The sequence below is a fragment of the Papilio xuthus genome, unplaced genomic scaffold (genome assembly GCF_000836235.2).
Source record: "Papilio xuthus unplaced genomic scaffold, Pxut_1.1 DF828952.1, whole genome shotgun sequence".
NCBI lineage: Eukaryota > Metazoa > Arthropoda > Insecta > Lepidoptera > Papilionidae > Papilio > Papilio xuthus.
The window spans coordinates 5,089,603-5,112,386 of NW_013529697.1; the positions used below are offsets into that span (position 1 = coordinate 5,089,603).

At 33.6% G+C, this 22,784-nt stretch overlaps 1 protein-coding gene across 1 annotated transcript in view; it reads left to right on the plus strand.

The window, feature by feature from the left end:
* ft (cadherin-related tumor suppressor fat) overlaps nt 1-22,784 on the plus strand; it is a 93,350-nt gene that overhangs the window by 46,503 nt on the left and 24,063 nt on the right. The gene's annotated exons all lie outside the window — the stretch shown is intronic.

Sequence of the window (22,784 nt, forward strand, 5' to 3'; positions counted from 1 at the left end):
GCGGGATTCGAACCCAGGACCTGCAGATTGCAAGTCAAGTGCTTGACCACTGAGCCACCGACGCTCCTAAGGATGTTAGGCCTATAAAATGAACACATTGTTACTGTATTATAGAGAATGTATAATGAAAAAATACATAAATAGTTACTATGGCATAGTCAACTCTCAGCGGGCATGTATAAAGCTCATGATGAAGATAAAGGCATGAAAAGTAAATCTGAGCGGTAAAAATTATAAGACAATTATATTTCAAGTTGTTGCATTAGTAAGATTATTCTATGCTTCCATAGCTTTTTGTAGACAGGAACTGCGTGAATTATGTTAAGGCAGGTCTTGTCTGTGGAATCGATTAGTTTCAAAGTCGATGGCGCGACGTCCCGATGACTCCGCACGAACTTTTGTCGCTTGATTACTTTTTGATGTGGCGATAAATGTGACTTATGAGGTTATGAGTTAGCGGCGAAAACGTTTGTGTAATGATGGGCTTTGTGCAGTTTAGGCGGGGCACCGGTTAATGTGTGAACGCTGTTATTAGCTGGGCTTTTTAAATCGATCCGATGTCGGAGTTTGGGCGGTGGAATAATTTTATTAAATTCAATAACGATTTACCTTATAAAAATATTAAATCAATAAAAGTATACATAGATATATAAGTGATGTTGTCTTTGTTAGTGGAGTTTTTTTTCATATGATTTTTAATCGACTTTAAAAAGGACTCCGAGAAGTAAAGTTTAGACATAGGACAAGAAAGATGAGAATGACATTATTTTTCACTTTTTTTTAAATCGGTTTTTTTTCTTAAAATTGTTGTAATATGTTATAATACGCTATACAGCTATTTTAAACTCTACGGGATGCGATTACCTTAATTCTGTATCTTTACTTACCGTGTATTTTGTGTGTGGGCAAGACAAGACATTATTCTTGTTATCAACTACACAAGACATAGTATTAATTGCTAACGATTTCTGAAAATTGTTGTAGTAAGATGCTAACAATTTACGTACGAAATTGTAGTAAAAACATCAATAAAAAGTTAAGATGTCCTACTGTAATTTATACTCTATACATTTAATACTAAATTCGCACACATCGTTAGTCACCAAAGACCTTTAAATATCTAAATACAATATCAACATTACAACTTGCTATGCTAATATCATGTTATTAACCGCAATTTTCGTTTTTAGGTACGCAATCGACAACATTAAATCATCGGTCGGTAAGTTTAGAATTAGCCTTTGTATAAACAAGTCTGCGTAAGTATACTTACTTCGGTATAATCGCGCAAAACAAATAAAAAGTATTTACCCCGGGCAACACAGCTTCATTCCTACACGGCGGGATGGTCTACGATCTCACCCTAGATCGCCGCCGGCAATCCATTCAGCTACCAGTCAATCTTCGGTCTCGGCATGCGTCCGCCATTTTGGATTTGGATGTTGCTACACGACTTGCAATTGCAATTCGCCGCCGGCTTTTTTTTCTGTACTAGTAGAAAGAATTTGTATACGTAATTGTTTTCTATTTGATCAGAAAAAAATCTTTTTAGAAGGTTATATTTTAAAAGTTATAAATATAACAAAGCAATTAACGTTTTTGGTTGCGTGTATCGATCAGTTTTGGTTATATGTGTTTTAAAATTAGAAACATATTAAATTTCTCGTAAAAAGTTTGACATTTGCATTGGCTAAAGGAACTTGTCTCAAATAATCTTTTAATACATGATTATTCTTTATACTTTTACTAGTATTCGAAGCAACATATTATTTAGAATCTAGTTGAATTTTTGCTGAGAAAATAATAAAAAAGACAATCATTTAAGGATTGAATAATAGTGGATTTAATTATACTCGATTACTTTTTCATCATCATCATCATCATCAGCTATACGTCCCCACCGAGGGGCTCGGAGCCTACCCTAAGTTAAGGGTGATTAGGCCATAGTCAACCACGCTGGCCAAGTGCGGGTTGGTTGACTTCACACATATCTTTTTATTTCTTCTCAGATATGTGCAGGTTGCATCACATTGTTTTCCTTCACGTAAGATTACTTTTTATATTGGTAAAATATTTCCACAGGACTGCATTAGACATTCGCTAACACATCGCCGCTCTGTCCCATAGATGGCCTGTAATTGGAGGTACCGGTCGTGAGGTTTTTGCGACTATTATTACTATCTCATTCAGACGAAGTTTTTCTGCTATCGAGTGACATATGGGGTTAATGAACCTGTTTATTTCACACCAAGATTCAGCTTGTATAAAATATTATTATAATAAACGAGTATTTAAGTTAACAAGTTGGGCATTGTTAAAATGCAATGAAAGATTAAAGTAAGCTACATATATTGGTCAGATAGAAGAAATCTAGAAATATGTACGTAAAAACAGACATCATTATTCATCAATCTGTACCATTGGCTGTCAATCGGCAACACTTTTGTCTCGAAGCAAACATTTTTGTAACACTTGAAAATAATAAAAATACACGTGATATTTTATATTGTAAATAATCATTAATAATATGGTATAACACTAATAAAGAAAATTAACTGATTAGTGAACCAAATCATATAATGCAACTTATGAATTACGAAAGTGCATAACACATATTTCATAAATAACTGAATTAGATTTTCCCAATATGGCGTCGTCTTTAGACGTGAACTGGTATGATCTAGTTCTCTCAATAACTAAATAAGTAAAACATTTATCATATAACATTCCGAACAATGACAATAGATAATTTATACGAGTCTATTGTAGCCCACACGACATGTAACGTGGATCACGAATACCTCTTATATTTGGTCCGCTTGTAAAATACAATTTAAGATCAGATTTTAATTTATTAAAAGCATTATAACAAAAGGATTTTTCATATTGTACAAAAATATATAATACTTTTCCAAATTATCTTTCATAAAAACTAGCTGTCAACCGCGATTCCGTTCGCGCTAAATTAAAAAAAAATAACCTTAATAATTCTAAAAGCCTATGCGTTCTATCAGACTATGTTATCAACCTGTGCTTTTCAGTGTGTTCCGTTGAGACGTTCCTGATATACACCCATCTAAACATTCGCATTTTTAATATTAGTAAGATATTAATAAGAAAAATACTTCAGCGTTTGACCGCGATCACTTGTGGTAATGTGGTTAAAAGATACGCGCTAGCTTATTAAATGCATTTGCTAATTATATAAAACAGTAATAATAGCTTTATGTTAACTGTTAATCATACGACTAAAAAGCTTAAAATATCTAAAACTAGGATTCAGGCCTTTATTTAACTATTTCCCTAAACCATGAACTAACAAATTAGATCACTCAGATATTTTTTTGTTTTTCTGAAATAACATTTATAAATGTACTAGCTGTCGCCCGCGACTCCGTCCGCGTGGATATAACTACACTAATAAAAAAACTTAATTAGTGTAGTCCACCCATCCATCCACAACACATCCATCTAAACATTCGCATTTATAATATTAGTAAGTTAAATAAAAAGCAACTCTACAGGGCGTAATTCGAAAAAAAAAGAATAAATAGTATCCTATGTCCGTCTCCTGGCTCTATGCTACCTCCTCACCAATTTTCAGCCATAGCAGTAAAACCATTCTTGAGTTATAAATAGTGTAACTAACACGACTTTCTTTTATATATATAAGATGCTTTCTAATAAATTAAAAGAGCTTAAACAAATCACTAAACTTTGTTTTTAAACATAATTGTTTTCTTAATAAGTCTTTTGCTTGATTTTTAAATTGTAAATAATTCATTAATCAAGTCGATAAGACAGATTAAATTAACAAATTGTACATAAAGTATTACTTAACGTAATTTCGTCATTACATGAGCACATGATTAATGATGTTTTAAGATTAATTTAAGTCACGACTAATTTTGTAGATCATTGGCGAATTAAGATTTTTTACAAGTTGATAACTACAATGTGTTTTGATTAGAAGTAAAACATAACATACTCCTGTGCCGCGCTACTTTTGTTACTTCTGAGGTTCTGCGTAAAGTTAATTTACTTATTAATTATTAGCTATCGCCCGCGACTCCGTCCGCGCGGAATAAAAGCAAACTTAAAAAGTAGCCTATGTGTTCTACATCTATGCCAAATTGCAGCGAGATACATGCAGTTTTTCCGGAGATACCTTCAAACATCCATCCATACATCTATCTAAACATTCTTCTTCTTCTCCTAGCTCTACAGCCCTTTGTGGGCCTTAGCTTGGTCCAGCAACTTTTTCCACCTCGGTCTCTCTCTGGCCACGGACTTCCAATTTGCTTTGCCCACTTTTTCATCTAAACATTCGCATTTATAATATTAGTAAGATAGTAAGATGATCGAATAGCGCGTTAAAAAACTTTTTTGGCTTGGCGTTATGCAGATTTAATGTAACTATGTACCTTTCGATTGGAAATAAACTAAAGAAAAAACTTTACATCAAAACTTCTTCAATAAAGTACAAAGAGGAACTTTAATTAAGCTTCCGATGCAAGGTTTTAAGAATTTCAGGTAAAGGTGTATTCACTAATGAGTCGAGAGGTTTAATTTAAAGCGATCCAAATGAAATATTTGACGCGGTAATCTGAGACTGTTTTGTATATTTAACGCGCGGACCACAGCCAATAATTTCGATAGCCGACCGTCCGACGGACTAACGTGGCGTTTATGATTTATAATCCGGCACCCCGACGGGTCCCTTCTGAGAGACAGCCTCGGAAATAATTTTGATTTTAAATTGGAAGCAACTTATTAAGGCCCATCCTTTGTACAGTCCATGGTAAATGGTCCGTGGTTTGATTTCGAATGCTGCAGTTTTGTGTTTTGAAACATAAATTTTACAACCCAAAATCTTTTTGTTTTTTTGCATATTTAAATTTTGGTGACTAGTGATTTTAATATGCAATATCTTTTTTGTTTCTCAATCAATTAACATTTTATAAACGCACTGATGTTCGCTATCATACTTATGTCCAAATGTGACAATCATATCAAGAAATCCATTGATTCATTTTATTTTAAGATTAATAGTTGAGTATTCATTTTTAATATTTAAAGTAGAAAAAATTAAAGGATCAAGTAGATCTCATTTTAAAACCTATTAAAACTACGTTACGAAAAATTTCTCGCAAATATTCCTGTTAGGTCCTGTAGGAAGAAGCAATAGAAAAATGAAAGGTGGCAATGTTGCCAAACGCAGGGTTCAAGTGAACTTAAATGTTCAATATAATTGTTATTAAATTGGATCTAAAATATTAATTGATACTCATATCCAATTAATTTCACTGACATTCAATTTAATTATTACAATATTATAAAATAAATAAAAAATATATTTTCGTTAATTGATAGTCGATTGTGATAGTGTTGTATCACGATCGTTTGTCATGCGCTCGTTCGTGGTGCGTTCTTCAAATAGTTGTGTAACCAGCTAACAGACCGTTGAAACGTACGCAGCACTTCAAATAGAGAGCTTATTATAAAAGTTCATAAAAACACCTTCGAGCGTTGAGCACTTAACGTCGGGTATTGAGCATTCAGCACTGAACTTGGATGCTCAGTGCTCAACGATGACGTATTAGATTGAGTACGTACGCTGCGTCAACCGCGTCAACTGACCGACGCTTTCTCGCCACTTAATTACGACGGTCACGCTTCGACTAAGAAAAATCTTTTGTGCTCTTTTTCCGAGCGTCAAGAAATGTAACAAAACGGGTCGGGATATTTTTGTTTTTTTTTTCGGTCGAAATGACTTTTAGTGTCACGGCTTCGACCAGTGACGGTTTAATGAGAAAGCTTTGTGAACGTTGACGCAGTCGGCTGTGTGTCGAATTGTTGCTCCGGACCTTATATTTTTTGTATTTTTTTAAAGGATTGCAATGCAAGACTCAACATCGTAATGCTTAACGCGTTTTTATTAGTTTCAATGAAACCCTTTTAGATACAATTAGATTGTTTCGATTAAAACGGATATATTTATATCGCTTGCGAATTTTCAACGTTTAAAAGCGAAATCCCATTTTAATTTTAAAAGAAAGTTGTATAAATGTAAGAGATTTTCATGGCTGTAAAATTTTATCGTTAAAGTTATTGTTAAGAATATTTTTATGTTGGATTTTAGTTTCGTTTCGCTCGTTGACCTATAGTTATATTTTGCGAATTTCTTCGATATCTCTTGTACTATTTAACGCACTTTGAAAATTAATCGTTTTGATTGGCAGATAAACCTACTTTAAATTTCTTGCATTGTTCATGTCGAAGTAATTTGTGTTGTTGTAATGTTAACAGTCATAAAACATGACTACAATTTTGGCTTACATCTACATACGCTATTTACACTTTAAGCTTAGACTTAAATTAATGTACTTTAATTATCATATTTATTATTTTTACCTATTAGATGTAAGTCTACCATGTTAATTAGCCTAATATTATAAATGCGAAAGTTAAGATGTATGGATGGATTGATATTTGCGGAACGGATCAATGGATCTTGATGAAATTTGGCACAGATGTAGAGCATAGTGTGGAAGTACACATAGGCTACTTATGAAGTTTATTTTTTAATTCCGCGCGGACGTAGTCGCGGACGACAGCTAGAAAGTAAATACAAGTCTTTATAACCAGATGTTGTATATGATAGATGAATATTCTTTGGTTTAGGGTCTCTTACAGGGAGATTAAAATCAATCGTATGTATTATGTATGTTATTATTAAAAGAAAGCCGTTATAATATCCCTTTGAGCGTGCAATTATATTTTCAGTTGATTATCGTAAGGAATGTAATGTGAACAAAAATACCATCGACGCGGGTGTTGTTATGGCCGGCAGCAATATTTTATATCTAGACCAGTCCACCGAGTTTCGTAACGACACAGCCGATCTGTTGCATAATTGAACGTATTAATATCTGCCGTAGTCAGAGAGCCAATCAAAAAATTCGTTTTTATTGATGGCCTAAAGGAAGATGCGTATTTGTCAAATGCTGACAGTACATACATTAGGATGTATTTAAAAGTTTTATAAAATAAGGAGTTAAATGCCAATAGTGACAGGTGCTTATTTATGTTAAAGAATGATATTTGTCATGACAGCTGACTAAATCCGAGATATTCAGATTATTCCTGATAATAGCACAGAAAGCTTAAGTAAATGCACAGTCCGTAAGTGTATTTGGATTTAAATTTGATTTTCAAATTTCAAACGAACTCTTAGCCATCTTACCAATGCCTTAGATCGTACAAAAGAGGTTTAAAAAAGCGTCATTGAGCGAATGGTTCATGAGTTTATTTTAACGATGTCGAGCGATCACAATGGCCGCATGTTGCATGATTCTAATTCATAAGAAAGGCCCGTTTGCCGGTCCACGGCTCCGTCGTGACGTTCCACCGCGTCCCGTATCGAATCCAACTGACAAATGTCCCCCGACTTGTTTCATCATCGTCTCGTCGCTCTACAAAAAGACCACTGCTCCAGTAAGACACGAACGTAATTCATACGTTTTTGTAACATTACTGATATCTATTTACTTTGGATAATGTATCGATTTAACTTGAGATTCTGACAAATATTTTAGCCAAAGAATACGAGGATAATAATGAATGATTTAAATAAATATTATTATATTATTATAAAGAAGAATCACACTTGCTCTTATACTTTTAAGTTCTAGATAAATTAATAATTGAGTCTTAAACGTATCCTGTCTTTTATAGACTGGAATAATTTACAGTAGGCAATTTAAATTAGTTTCATTAATTAAAGCTATCAAGGTCTATCTAAGTATGGTTGAAATTCTTAGCTTAGTTTGTAGAAATTGTCCATTGTATCGAGCTCATAACTCGAAGGAAGATTGCTCTCTAACCCCGGCCGCAGCGCTTCGTGATGTCGCCTAGACCTCGGCCCAATCTATTCTGCCCATCATAACAGTATTCAATTTACGGTGGCCATTTTTAAATTTGACACATCGCGCCGTTTTCATTTGTAGTTAATTGAGATGTAATTGTAAATCTACATCATAGACATTTTTTTATATTTAAACAAAAACTCAGGAGATTGTTTTTATTTAAGAGATCAACAAAGTTATCAAACAAGAGCTGGAAAAATCGAAGATAACCAATGAAGTCTATTGGAAGTTTATTGCTTCAGTATCTAATAATGAACTGAAATTATATCTATTTTTCCTATAGAAATGACTTTAAATTACTTTATAATTTGTGTCAATATGTGCAGGATGTGAAAATTTACCGGTACTTTTAAAAAAACTTTACAACTTTACTCTACATATATATTTAAACTAAGACGTAAGCTAATAATTTATACTATATAAAATAAACTATATACTTATAGGCTGATATGACAGAAAATTGGTGAGGAGGTAGCTTGGAGCCAGGAGACGGACATAGGATACTATTTATTCTTTTTTTTCGAATTTATGCCTTGAAGAGCTGCATTTATATAACTTACTAATATTATAAATGCGACAGTTTAGATGGATGTGATATGGATGGATGGATAGGTTACACTTATTAAGTTTTTTTATAAATCCACGCGGGTGGAGTCGCGGGCAACAGCTAGTATACCATAAAATTGACACTCAATTATTTCCGAGTTATGACTTACTTTTGTATAAATTAAAATGCATATGCGTATTACATCGTAATTATAAAAACAGTCTTCTATTTCATATCCAGATGTAATTAGGTAAAAAAAGTTATGAGTACATTACACTTGAATAATAAATATTAAGGTGAAATATTAAATAATTATAATTGTTTCGTGTTACGAGTTGTTAATTTGAATTAATCTTTATCTAACAAAATTTATTACGCATCGTTAAGTAAAATAAGTTATGTTGTACTTATAACATAAAATGTTTCCTCTAAATATTGTTATTTGTGTGTACAAATTATATTAAATATACTCTGGTTTATGCGGGAAGTTAGGCTTATCAATAAAGCTGCGGGGTGTCCGATGGTATCAGACGCAGTCACAAACCTCTGCTCGGTAGGTTTTGGAATCGATTCCAACATCGCATTTTGTTAGGGGCACTTGAAAAATAAATTATCCCGATTTCTGTGAGCATTACTCTTGGCAGCTTATAAAAAGGTATTATTTTTTTATGAATAAATTAACGTTAAGTGATACATTTTTTTTAAATAAATTATCATTTATTAGTTTATGTCTTAATTAAATTACATTTGTAAAATACGCAATATTTCACTATCTCATTCATGAGTTTTTATTTATAAATTTGTTCATGAGTTCACCAGCTTTGTTATAAAGTCGTGAAGTTTTTTTTTTAATTTAACACTGTATAATGTTATGGTCGCCTGGTTCTTTCCAAACGTGGAGTCGCAGGATCCAAGTCCCTAATGGTGCGTAATAAAGGCTTTTTTCTTTGGCTCTACAGCGACGTCTCATTGCCTTTAACTTAAAAATGGTGATGTATCCACATCCTGTTACGTTTATCCAAATAAGCAGTGGTTGGTGCGGACTTTCTTCCCTAAATTATTATTACTGCTAAATTATTTCTTTTGCTAATATAAAACAAATAAAAATTTATTTTTATATTTTTTAAATATTTTTCAAACTAAATCTTCCTAATTAGAATATTTAGATGAATGGATCGGATGGACGGCTGAACGGATCTCTGTAAAATTTGGCATACATAAAGAACACAGTGATACCGCGCGGACGGAGTTGCGGGCGAGAGCTGGTGTGTAAATAAAAATATGTAGTTACTTATTCTTATTTTATTATATTTAACTGGTTAGGAAATTTACAACTATGGGAAGGAAAAATCATGTTCTTTTGCCAATAATAAGTTAATTTTTTTATTGATTTATTTCTTAACTAATTAGCGTACTTGTAAATAATTATCATAAAAAATTTAGAATTATTTTCAAAAAAAGAAATCTAATTGATTTAAAAAAAAAAATCTGCACAAACTATCTCTTTAAATAAGAGTATATAGATTTATGTTAATACATATGTAAATGCTAATGTTATTTAGACAAAAATGTCTTTTACATTTGCAGCGGAAATTAATGACAGCCGGTTTTAATAATTAATTCGCTATTCTCTTATTATCCTTGTGAATAAAATATATAATGTGTGAATCAACATATTCCTTCGACGCCATAAAATCTTCATTAAACCATTTGCAGACGCGTTGCTAAACTGTTCTTATTTTATGTTTTTAGGGTTCCGTACCTCATAGGAAAAAAACGGAACCCTTATAGGATCAATTTGTTGTCCGTCCGTCTGTCTGTCAAGACCCTTTTTCACACAAACACGTGAAGGTATCAAGCTGCAATTTATAACAAATGTTCAGGTCTGCGGTCGCTAGGTGCTGTGAAAAAATGAAACTTCTAAGCCAACCCAATCAAAAGATACAACCGTTTATGTCGCAAATTTACGCAATTTTTTTTCTCTATAATATAAATAAGACTTGATTAAGTTAAAACTCATATAAAATGTTCAATTTATTTTATCATCGCATTGTATCGTGTATTGTTTAATTAAAATACTGTTACTCGTTACACTTTTGTCAGATACATCAGTCATTTAAAGAAAGAACGCCTGTAACACACAGTCGCAAAGCGAACCGGAAGCGACGCAAGGCAATGTTTGTTACAGCATGTCGTTATGCAAACCTGAATTCAAGGGCACAAATTCTGCGATTTTATTTCACAGAAACATTTGATTGTTACACATCGTTTCGTTCCTCGCTCGCATTCGCGTCCGTGTGCTACCGGCTTAAGCTCTACTTAGCACTATTAAACTCTTTACTATCTTTTAATCTCTATAAAATATTGATTACTAAATATAAACAACGTATCAGATGCTACTTTACGTATCGCATTATCTTATATCTTTAAATGAGCAATATATATAAATACTTGGAATCTCGGAATCGGCTCCAACGATTTTCATAAAATTTAGTATATAGGGGGTTTCGGGGGCGACAAATCGATCTAGCTAGGAATCATTTTTAGAAAATGTCATTTTATTCGTGTTTTATCGATAATCAACTTAAATATAAACTTAACTTTTTCTATCGGTAAGATTGAAAAATATTATTCATATTTCATCATTTTTTAGTAATTCGTACTTAAATATAATTTCCAAAAAACACAATTTAAAAAAAAATACCGAGCAAAGCTCGGTCATCCAGATTTTCCTTTATTATTTGTCATATCATAATCATTATCATTATTGATTTAACTAGTATTTTTTCACACCACAATATTGGACAGTATTAGACTAAAATAACCACTTATACACAATTAACTTTATACACTGTAAAATAATTGTAGTAGTTTGTTAATTAAACAAAATTATGTGAAGATGACTAATGCCGCAACACCCTTGATTAGCCGCCCGTTTCGGTACAAAACCAGTTTGCTTACGTACCGGTATTGGTACCGCGTACTGATCCTGTAGACAAGCGGTTTGTACCTTCACATCACTATGCATATTGATTAAAGATACACGACGAAACAGTAAAGGGTACATGACAACTAATGTCGGACATTTTTAGTCTATTTTGAGATGTTATTTTTTAAACAATTGGTATTTTTAATTTATATACTTAATTTGTAACATTCAATTGATACATAACATCATTTGTTTTTGCTTTTTGTCGTGAAGATTATATATTTTTTTTTATTGTCTTTTTTATGACTACATGATGCTTGTTCGCAATTTCACAAGACGTTAAGTGCAAGTTTCACCTGGTTTTAAATACTGTTTATAAGCTCAATCTGTAAGCAGGTGTTATTGTTATTTAGTATTAAAATGTTTGTGAACCAAAAAAACATTTAAAATACTTTTTTTTTAAATCCTGAGTACATTGTAATAAATTGTGTGTCCTATTTGATATTATTTTTACATTTAACTAACAAAATTATGAATCATATCCATTCTATTTGACTATCCACAGTTTATCTTTGCCGTATGTCGCAAAATTTGTGAGGTGACGACATAGCCTTGGTTAACTTTGCTATAATGGCGTAAAGGTTGAGTGACAGGGCAGGGAAGCTGTCTCAGAGAGACGGTGCCTAGGCCGAGACGTGCCCGTTAGGCATTCAGCCATGCACAGATTGCCTGGAATCTGACTTGATATCATCTCTTCACCAATCACAGTACGTCTCGACTTGAGTGTAGACACTGTGAAGGTAATATTTACTTATAATAAAATTGTTTTGTAATGATTTTTGGAAATATGAAATTTAAACTCAATTGTGTAATTAATTCTTCCTTAAAGCATGTTAAATTGCTTAAACTTAATTATAATATTATAAATGCGAATGTTTAGATGGATATATGGATATTTGTTAAAAGATATCTCCAGAACGGCTGCATGGATCTTCCTACAATTTGGCATAGTCTACATTTTTTTTAATTCCGCGCGGACGGAGTCGTGGGTGACAGATAGTTAATAATTAGCAGTTGTTTATTTTATTCAATGGATACATTTCATGTAGCCATAAATGAACGTATGCGATAATTGTCACAGCAATAAAACTAAATAAATCTAGACGAGCTAATCCTCGAAAATGTTACGGTGGATTGTAAAAATAATCCGAGATGTACTTAGTGGATTTATGTGAATCGCTTTATCCAATAAAGTAAGGAACGTCTCGTAAATCGTGTGTACAAGGGGACGGATGGCCGCGGTCGCAGCGACACCTAGCGAGTGGGCGCATCAACCGTTACATGTTAGGCCTAGGGCACAGCCGCTTATAGGGCTTCGCACTAAGCCTGTTCATACATATTGATCCTTATTCCTTGGTAATAAGAAACCATTATTATCTGTATTCGTGAGCATGATTTTATTTTTCAAATATTCGTGTTTATTTATAACTAGGGAAATCTGTCAAGATGGTTGTTTTGTTACACGTTGTTTAAGGTCTTCTTTGAAACGTGGATTTGCGTTTCGTCGTCTTTTTTACCTGGAAAAGAAAAAATAATAGTGTCAGTTATTTTTTATATTAATAGGACAATTATTAAAGATAATATGAATATTATTTTGTATTCGCTTGCCAAGCGCCATCTGTGGATATGACACGAACCATATTTTACGTGAGATTGGAACGGTACACGTGCTTCAAAATGTAAGGTTAGTTCAGAGAATGTCCCGAGCGAAGCCTCTATAAACTATCGCTGACAAATAGTTACTATGTAGAGGTCCAACAAACTATAAGTCTTGCACGAATTCAACATAATACCTATTATATAATAATATTGTATATTTGCAATTTTAGTTAATAGGAGTTATTGAAAGCTTATGCGTTTAATAATAATAAATTTTCACGGCGATAATAATCTGAACTTAGTCAATGTCTGCAAATCAAAAGCTTAAAGTTGACGTTATGAAAGTGTTCATAAATTTTATAACAAAAAAAAATCATGATAAATTGTAAAATACAATAAAATTGTGTTGGAAAAAAAATCATTCAATTTTTAATAAATACATGTTATTTTATGGATAAATATAAAAACGTGTATAACGCTTCACTGAACAAGCTATAACTTAAACCAATTTGCTTTGACGTATCGAAACAAGATATATTGGGTCGAAGTAATTCAGCGTAGAGATAGCAAATAACGCTTCACGGCCGAGTTGACCCCAGCCAGTGGTCTGAACGGTACAAATGGTCGTCGGCGTGAGGCGAGCTTCGATGTCGACCTAGTAACGAGCGGTGTCGGGTAGCCGACGTAGTTCAGCGGGGTCGCCGACTGTGTCAATATACTAAATTAATTTTCTCATACAAACGACAAACACTTATACTGGATTGCTTTGCATCAATCTTTATAATTCGACAGACACACACGTCTTTCTTAGATAAATTTGGGAGTAAATTTAGAATCGTTATTGTTTTAAATTAGACTAGCCTATGTGTTCTTCCAGACGTTCCACATCTGTAGCAAATTTCATTAAGATCTGTTGAGACGTTCCGGGGGTTCAAAGAAACATCCATCCATCTAAACATTCGCATTTATAATATTAGTAAGATAGTAATAAGACAATTCTTACTTTTTGACTGAGGGATGTTTTAAAAGCTGTGGTGATATTAATTAAAACTAAATGAAATTTAAAATAATTAACGAACAAAGGGAAGAAATCATTTCCATTTCGTGATCCGATAAAACGTAATGATTATTTCTTTAAAATAAAATATACATAAAATCAAGGTTTACCTCACGCAAACTCACAAATTTACTCGTTTAATAAGTTAGTGCAAATTTATTAAGGGTTTATTTTTTTCATTTACCGCAATAAAAGTTTGCGTGTGGCGAATTTATAAAGCTCGGTAATTTGGACTTCGCATTCTTGTACATTCTTATCGGAATTCAATTTAATATATAATTGTCTATTAAATAACCATTTCCTTTTCCTGTACAAGCTTTTAACATATACTAAAGTTTTAACGAAGGCCAATGTTAAGAGTTAATAGACTTCAGGCGCAGGCGTACGGGTACAGGCTATGTGCCGAAGCGAATCCAACCCACACAAAATCTATCTAATAAATAGCCAAAAACCTTGTTCTGCAAGCATTCCTCGTCCATTGTGTTCCTTGCCGATTTATCTTACGTAAGGTCTGCCTTTGCGTCTACCCACGTTTGGTGATCTTGGTCTATCGCTATCTCGAGATATACATTACTGTATCTATATGAAAGTTTACTCGAAGTTCTGTTACATTGCCAGGAATGAACGCGTAATGATTATTGCCTCAGTCATAGTTTCGAGTGTGCGGCGGTGACCGGTTACCTATTGCAACGGTTGACAAATCGCTCAATTGTCTCAGCACTGTACGACTTCGAGTTCCAACTAGTTGGGTGGCGAGTTGCGCAACTAGTAGGGGCTCGGGCGATTTGACGAATGCCGGAAGACGTTCAACTTTATTGTACTTTATTGTGATTGGCCAATGGGAAATACCTGACGATTCGCGTATGGTCGCAAGTTTTACAGTTTTCTGTGATTGAATAAATCCCCGCACAATATACATAGACAGTTTGAAGTGTGTATTTATTATCACATTTATAATAGAATTTTTTTAAGAGAAGGTAAAAATATTTTTTTCCATTCCATAAAAACATTATTAATTTATTTAAAGAGTACAGTTTTGATATTTTAGCTCTAACCTTTCTGCTGTTTTTATATAGTTAAGTAATTTATGTATCTAGCAAATTGATTCGCATATTCAAAGGTCAAGTGCTCTCTCCTCTCTTCAACTAAGAAGTTGCAATTTTAATGCATCGAGTCCAATATTTCCATACAATCATTTATTGTTACGTCTAATAGTAATTGAATTAGGGCTGCGGTTAAAGGTCTAGCTGGGACTATCATGTCATCACCATAAAGGATGCTAAAATATTGCTGGAGTGAAGTAACACGAATGTAGTAGAAATATTAAGCTTTTGTCGCTCATGTAGGGAGTCGACTAGTTTGAGGACACGGTAAATTAATGTCGCTTTTCTTTTGTACCGTATCTAGTTAGATTCTCAGTTCCGGTTCATGAATTAATTATTTAGTAGGCGGCAATGACATCATAGATTACTCTATTTTAAATCTCAATAAGCTGTCAATAGTCTTAACCAATATACTAACGCCTTATATTTCTGTTGTATCTAGTTTTTAGTGGTCTGGTGATTTCTCTACTTTAATGCCATTGATAAGTGTTTGACGGAATTCAAGAAAGATCAGTTTAACTTAACGTTTAGATTGATGATGATTGTTCTTTGAAAGTTCTTATATGGGGTAAACGGAGTAAATCGTGTGAAACACTTTAAGATCTTCGAATCTCGGAGGTAACGGCCGAAGCGGAGGCGGCGGCAGTACACCGCGAAATATTTCCCAAGATACATCGGCACGAGTGCGATGCGCCGATATCTTCGGGCGCGCGAGTCGGAATCGTCTATCGAGTCTATGATCGGCTTCGACGAGGGGTCACGCGCGTTAAACGTAAATCAACATATCTCGCGACGGGAGATCTAGCCGAGCATGCGCCCGCCCAACAAAAACTCAATTTTATAGCCGTAACACTACACCCGAGAAAAAAGTAAATAAATTGGACATGTCCGAGTGAACGACCGGGCTCCCGCCACGGACAACCCTTTACGGAATATTTATCTAAACCGAGCTGGATCGTATTTTATGATTATTTTAGGGCTCAATAACAATCTGCTCGTGTGCCTGTCAAAGCTGAGACTATGGTTGGCATTTATGTAGCCCACGGTCATTTAGTAGATATTTATATTATTAGACTAGAACATGATACCAGACATGATTATAAATTACGCTATAAAGGAATGGTGTCCCTTGAATGAGTATTCACGGATAGATTTGAAATAGGTATGCTTCGGTGAACTGAACGCATTAAGAGAGCAAATGAAGAAAAAATAAAACAAAAGGGAAAAATTTTGCAGTGTAGGCCCTAATGTGCTGGGTTTAGATTTCGAAAAAAAAGACAAATGTATAATTTCTTGTCGAAATAATATTAAAGCTTATGTTTTACTGGCTATTTAACTTTTAAGAAAGTAATTGGGACTCGTTGCAAAATTGTTACTTATAATTAAACCGGACCCACTGATCTGAACTATCGTATTTTGTAATTTCAATAAAACTGTATGTCATTAATCAATGACTACCAACTCTCAGCTAGTTGTTTTATTCTCGATGTGACCTAATACACGGCGGAATGTGGATCGTTGTGACACACTTCTGCTAAGGAGTCGATCACACCGAACGTGGGATTTAATTATCACGCTGAGGTGTCGGCGTGTCGTTATATGACCTGCCTGTGGGAGAATTCTGACAGCATTCCTTGTTTGACTTATATTGTTTGCTTTACACTCAGTAATAAAGACATTTGTTTCTGAATGCTTGCATAGTTAATAGACTAATTGCCTTTCCGTTACTCAATTAACATAGATTTTAGATTAAGTTAGATCGAAACTTCTATCTTGCTATTTCTTTAGAAAACGGCTATAGATAAATATCTTCTGACTCACCGGTCTTAGCTCTGAATTGAGATAAATATACGCAATGACACATTGAAGAGACGTCAACGCGACCCCTGTCAGAGGTCTGGCCGTCAAATTCGTGAGCGTTGCGACAAATAGTCGCAGAGCGCGAGCTGCCACGATCGACCGGTCGGGACCACGGACGACCGAAGACGGGAGACCGGAGGCTTCGGCATCCCCGATCTTTATCTCTGCTATCGATCTTTATCTGACAGTTTTACGCGTCGTGTCGCGATTCCCTTCGCGATGCACCCGCTGCATACACTAAACCATTTTGTTCTTGTCATTTCTTGAAGTTAAAACAAATTAACATGGCTACAAAAATATATTACGAATATAGAGCTTTGATATGTCCGCTTAGATGAAGAGATTGTTTAGCATCATCGATTATTATTTATTATGGTATTATATATCAAAGATAATTGTAAACTTTTTTGCATCATAAGGATGACTAACCATTTGCCTACCGTACCAGAAGAATAACCGCTAAAATTATCGCTTTACAAATACGTTCCCAGCGCGTTATATCTCCAATAAATTTCATAGCTTTAAATGATTTATTGTTTGCAGTAACTAGATTCATTGATGGTGGAAAAAACATACCACTGACGCTCCAATTCTTTGTTGTTCGTTTCAGCTGCTTTTTATTTTCTATTTCTCCAGAAAAAGTTAAGTGTAGAATTCTTTTTTAATCGCCGTAAAAATAGCTTTGTAATTAGTTGTTGATTTTTTTGCTCGATGCTGTTAACCGGAATGTTGAGTTGCTTTATAATCTACAGTTACAGTAACAAGATAATTTCTACTTATATTACCAGAATATAGCAGTTACTTGTTTTAATGGCGAATGCTCTCAATTAGGAGCTAATAAAGATTCGGGTGAATTTCTATATAAGATTTCAGTTTCATTTATTGTTAAATACTGAAAAGGAAAGGCCATTAATTATAACAAGTAATTTTAGATATTAGATAAATCATAATTTACATCTATTTTAACAAAAAATAATTCTAAATTAAAAAGTAGCTTTCAGTGTATAGACAAATTATTACATGACTAGGCGGCCGCGACTCCGTCCGGACTGAATAGAAAAAAATCTTAATTAGTAGGCTATGTGTTCTTCTAGACTATATTCTATATCTTTGCCAAATTTTAGTGAGATCCATGGAGCCGTTCTGGAGATACCATCAAACAAACATCCATCCATTCAAACATTCGCATTTATAATATTAGTAAGATATAAATCTGACGATAGCTCATTTCATACTTGTTTTAAAGCTAGATAAGATACATTTAAATCTTAGTTCTGTACTTGAATGCGGCATCCGCAATTTAGTATTAGCTTAATTACCCGGAGCTGTCCTTCGGCCTTGGTTCTTGGTGTCACTGCGCCACTTTTGTGACGTGAACATTGCTTCATTAGCGCTATCATTTCGTACTTTACTTTGCGCATTATCACTGGACGCTTTTAGTTCGTAGATTTCAAGCTTGATTTGTGGATGCTTCAACCTGACAGAGCTATCAGCTAGCTAAAAATAGTTAAGCCGTATCTGGTCGACTTAATTGAATCCTTCAACTGTTTTATTTAACGCATTCGCTTTAGCAATTTATAAATTAATTTAAAGGAAAATTTATTGAAATTCATTAGGTAAATTCCACTTCTTATAGTTGATTGTAAATGCGCTTATCATATTTATAAAGAAAAGTTTTATTGTATACTAGCTGTCTAGTAGGCTGTATTAAAAAATAACATAATTGGTAGTTATGTTTTCTTCCAGACTCTGTTCTATATGTGCGCCAAATTTCATCGAGATCCGTTCAGCCGTGGAGATATCTTCAAACAAACATCCATCCAAACATTCGCATTTATAATATTAGTATGAAGTAATTTGTTATAATATAATATAATTAATTGTTTAAACGTTTTTCCAATATCCTGTTAGTTTATTAGACGATTGTTAAGTTGCTTAGCGCTAATTAATCCAGATGTAGGCCGTGTTTAAAGTGGAGTGCATGGCTCACTCTTAATTACTTCCATGTTTCAGACGCAGTAATTCAGCATCTCTAAACTGGTTTTACAATATACAGTATGTATTCATGAGAACTATTCGTTAACGGAAAACTAACAATATTAACTCGACAAATATAACACCTGTTATATCATTTAATTATTTTAATTTGATATAGAGTTGGCTTTATAGTTGTTGATAAAGCCAAATTTGGTTTGCTTTGTTAAGTGGAAATTTAAAAGTAATCCATATATTTTTTTATAGATATTGCTTAAATTTTTTTAAAGCTTTGCTGATATAAGTTAGATATTATACGAAGAACTATAATTTTTTTTTATAAAAATAATTTGTCTATGAGTCAAATAAATGTTTAAATTACATTTTTAATAAATGTATAGATTAAATAAACTTAAGATTTTTTTATCGATAGATATACAAGAAACGAAGGTACAATTTGTTTTTATTTTTAATTACAACTGTAGCGAAGGAACTATTAAAAAATACAAAATAAAGTAAATGAACAGTGTTGAATAAAATAATTATCAACACTGTCTTATCATGAGAATTCCGATATGCCCTTAGCCCATTTTATTGTTATTACCAGTGTTAATAATTACGTATCCAGAGGTAAAGTAAACGACACCTTCTTATGTCTTTATTTACAATGAAAAAAGGCAACATCGAAGTCAAATATCATTAAATACCACAAATAATGTAAAATCGTTCCGAGCTGCGGTATTTTTAGCGGCTAACACGTTATACCTGAGTATTCCTCGGTATGTAACACGCAAAAATCAACATAAAAATGTATCTCGAACTTAAGGCCAAGTCATAAATGTATTTATGACATTATTTATAACATAAAATATTCATTTTTTGTACCCGAAGGTGGCAGTGCCAATTTTTTTATCAGATGTTAATTGACAAGTTTTATTTATCTAGATGCGCTATTATAAAAAAAGTTTTAAATACCTACGATGTCAACCATCGTATTGAGTAAAGACAGCAGGTAAAGGCAAATGAACAAAACACAAAAATACCGTTACGTCTGTATTTTTTCACATTATAAGCATTCATAGTCGTCCGATTTTTTTTTAAATAATTGTACCTTATTTTTCTCTCATTCTCATTGTTAAACTCTGCAAGACGGTATACCGTAGGAATCTGTAGTTAATTTGAAAATTGCATGAAAAATATGCATGCATATTTTCGTTATGACGTGTCAGAATGAACTGCCCCTTAAGCGATGATTGAATGATCCTTAATGAACTGGCTTAAGCCCTTAGGTAATGTAATACGAAGCATTAAGCCCTACGCAGACTCCGCTCAGAAAACGACACCGTAACCTTTCAATTATAGCAGCACTCTGGATAATTGGATCACTTGTTTCTGCAGCTGTATGGCAATACGCAATTGGACAATTTAAAATGGTCCAACTGACTTTAATGAAGCCTTAAAAATGTATCGAGAAATTTAAGTAGAGATGCGTGTTAATTAAATTTTGTTTTTAATACGCGCATACACTTTATATGGGTCTTTATGTATAACAAACGAGTACGCTTGAAATCGTTGTATTTCGTTTTCTTAGTTTTTCCATTAACTTTTAGGCGTTTGGTTAATGAACTCCGAATATGACATACGATAAATTTATCAGTCGATGTGTACTGTGTTTTTACACATCATTAAACCGTTCAACGGAATAAAATACTGGATTATAAATCTAAAGACGTGGTTGAATAATAACGCGTGGGTTGATGGACATGTTTAACATACACCATTGAAAATTGTACAATCGTAACGAATATATTTTATTGAAGCTAGACACCGAAACACTATACAAAGTTTAATTCCAATTTAAAAACAACTATAATCTCAGTTTAAGATATTTTTCTATTTGTCTTCTCAACTATAACTCAATTACAGTATTATCCAATAGAAAGGCGTTTATTTCAACTAAATCCAATAGCATTGTTCACCAAAAAGGTCCGATGATTCAGTGTTAAACAAAAGAGTAGTGTTAACTCGTGTTTACGTAACAAACAAGGGCCGTTCGTTAGCCTGAATTTCGTCGAACGGGAATCGAACCCCGCGCCACAGTCGCTCGGCTTGTCTGCAAAACGATCTCGCTCCCATTGTGTTCTTTAGACCAAAATTGATAACGTTCTACTTCGCTAAGAGAATTTTAATGAAACCGGAAAGTGGCCAAATTTGTTTATCGATTGCCGCATTAAACGAACACGGCTTGAAGAATCCGCCGCTATATTTATTATGTTAATTTATCCAGTTAACCACAGACTACATAAAGACGCACAGATAAAATATAAGATATTTGAAGATCTATTTATTTAATTGATGGCATTGCAATGGACTTGGCATAGAAGTACCAAGACTCATTAGTTTTTTTAATTGTAGCTTCGTTGTTTTTTAAATCTAAATTATATTTTTAATTGATTAATGAAGGTGTCAAAATATCATTATCGAAAGGATGTGTTTTCATTTATCAAGAACTTTAAAGGTCAAACAAAATATCGTATAGCTCCAAAATAAAAGTTTAGCAAATGGATTCTTTTGTTTTGTATTTAAATATCTGTGTTACAGAAAAAGTAAATATTCATAACTCATTGATGATTTTAATTGGTCAATTAAACATTATATATTAATATAATCTGTCGAGATGCATATGATAAGTCCACACGCAACGAATATCGGAAACTGGTAGTCAAAGTTATAATTAATCAATGTTACAATCGAAATGTCAAATTTTTAATCGATAATAATTAATTCTCTGTAAATTTAATAATAAGAATAGCAATTTTAAATGTTTTTTTTTAATACTTTACGAATATTTAAGTCAAGTTATCATTGTCATCAATCTACAAGCAAACAAGTTTAACAGATAGCCAGTTGAATTCAAAGATTTAGAAGCGATAGTAGCTGTTTTCTGAATAGAACCGGAATTATAACAAAATACCGTAAGCAGTGTTAACTATTCAAAGTTTTGCATCACGTCATGCTGTGTCTGAAGATCCATTTCCTTCCACATTCCCTATTCTAAATCTATATAACTTCTTATCTATCGCAGCGTAAACTTGTACAAAGAAATTGCCCTCACTTTCTGGTAATTTTATGACGTCATTCTTGATATTAATGGATTGGGATATATTAAGTTTTTTTTTCTTTTTATGGCATGATTTGCACTTGTTTTGTTACCAGTAATGTTATTTTGACAAGTTAGTAGAACTGCGTGGAAGGCGTGATGCTTGCTTACCATCTTCGAGGAAATAGGGAATAGAGGGGAGCAAATCGGCGGTGCCGTCGGCTTAGCTAAAGCGAACACGGGTACTAGCAACAATAGTCGCGCTCGCCAAGGAAAAAGTCGTGACCGAATGTCGGCCGGGTCGGCGGGACGCTGCGGGCGTAAATAATGCCGACGTCCGATCTTAATTATCGCTTCATCGTTAGAGATGACCGACGGGCATCGGGCATCGGGCGCTCCGAAATCGGCGAGCCGGTTGCGACATCGCCCCTCCTCGCCATCGGGCCTTTAGCCGCCATTATCACAACGGTTCAATCTCCCACCGATAAATCGCTAGAACCACCTGCGCGTACCGACGTTTTGGCACTGCGCTCTATAATTCTTTTGTACCCCGATCTATTGTCTTCTCAGTGATGACTGGATGTTTTTAACTTTAATGGCTAGATAAATCTAGTAAATAGTGATATC